We start from the raw sequence: 1,757 nt of genomic DNA on the forward strand, positions 1-1,757 counted from the left end.
CCAATTTGGTTGTTTGTATTTTTTATTTCAAAGGTGAGTGTGGATGACATTGAGTTTTGCTTGTAAATGCACTTTAACTTCAGTAACCTCTCTTAATACTCCTACCACTTTTCAGCATGCTCCTCCTTTGGCCACGCCCCCAGTTAGTGAAGTCACAGCAGGTGTTTTCCATCAGCACTCAGAGGTGAAAACAGGTGCTGGAGTCAGACAGGTCGGAAACACTCAACACTTGAATGTTTAAACCTGCAGAAGAAGAAAGTTAGCCGCAGTTGAGCCACTGCTGAAGGTAAGTGTGTGGTGGATACCATCATGAATCAGGGTGCAGGTTGCATCTGTGGCCACTGGGTGGTGCTGTGGATGCGTCCCGGTTGTCCAGAGACTTCAAAGCTGTTTTAAAAAAAAAACCACTGCCTCTGTTCCCTAAATTGAGTCTGTCAGGTGCTGCCTCCTCTCAGGCTGTTTACAGCTTCAGTTATGACTGTGTGGTGTTGCACATGGTTTGGAGGAGGTTTAAATGGTTCTTGACCAGTTTCAGGGGCCTGTGAGGAGGTTTAAGTTGGTGATTTTACAGATGTTATGATGAGGTTTCAGTAGTTGTTGTATTTTTACGGTTCTTGGGGAGATTTCAGTGATCTTTAAAAAGCATTTAAGATGTTTTACGGATGTTCAAGAACTTCTTAAGGAGGTTCGACAGCTTTATACGGATTGTTAAGGAGGTTTGATGGACTCAGATTTAAGTGGTTCTTCAGATTCAGTAGGTGCTTTGGGAGGTTCCACAAATTCATGATGTTTGAGGTTCTTCATGAGGTTTCAGGGGTACTAAAAGATGAAAACTGTTCTTGAAAACTTTTCTAGGGCCTTTGAAGAAGTTTGTTTGGTTTTTGGGGAAGGTCCTGTTACTGAGTTTCCTGTCCTCTTGGGAGGTACCAAAGTTTCGTAGGAAGGTCTAAAAGGTTCTTGGAGAAATTTCATCTTGGATGAGGTTTAAGAGTTAAGAGGACTTCTCTGAAAGGTTGCTGGGGAGGTTCCAGGTGTTTGTGTCGATGTTCCACTCGTTCTAAAGAGGTCGTGGATGTTCTTAATGATCATCCAGGTTAATTTAAACAGAGTTAAGAGCTCATCGTAGGTATAGACTAGAAGGTTGTGGTGTTCCTGAGGTCTTTGAGGAGGTTTTAGAACTTCTTTAAAATGTTTTATGGGTTCATGAGGAAGTTTGAGAAATCCTTAAAGAAATCGGAGAGTTCTTTGGATATTTCTTGAGGTTCTTGATCCGGCTCACTGGTTCCACCAGGAGGTTACAAGGGTTCTTGATTGGGTTTGAAGGGTTGTCAGATTTTAGATGCTCCTGAGTCAGTTCTAGAGGCTTTTGAGGAGGTTTTAGGTTTCACAGTGAAGTCCATGAAACAGTGAGTGGGTTTAAGGTTCTGCGACTGAGGTTCTGAGCGTTCTCATCTTACCTCTTACGTCCACCCATTATTTTCTAACTTTCTCATTAAGCTGTTGGTTTTGAATCCGTACCTGTGCTGAGAGACGAGATTAGTTTTGTGTTTGTTCACCAGTTTTGTCATTAATGAACTCCCATAAAAACGCTTGGTACTCTGTCCTAACGGAGACTTCTACGAGAACAAGCGAACAGTGTGTTCCCTGAACCGCCGGCAGCTCTGTATTTGTGTGTGGAAGAAGTCAGATGAAGCAGTGAGACAAATGTCTGTATTGTCCGATTGATGCAGCAGTGTGTCTATCCTGGAGGAATAACA

This window comes from Seriola aureovittata, chromosome 24 (genome assembly GCF_021018895.1).
Source record: "Seriola aureovittata isolate HTS-2021-v1 ecotype China chromosome 24, ASM2101889v1, whole genome shotgun sequence".
Lineage (NCBI taxonomy): Eukaryota > Metazoa > Chordata > Actinopteri > Carangiformes > Carangidae > Seriola > Seriola aureovittata.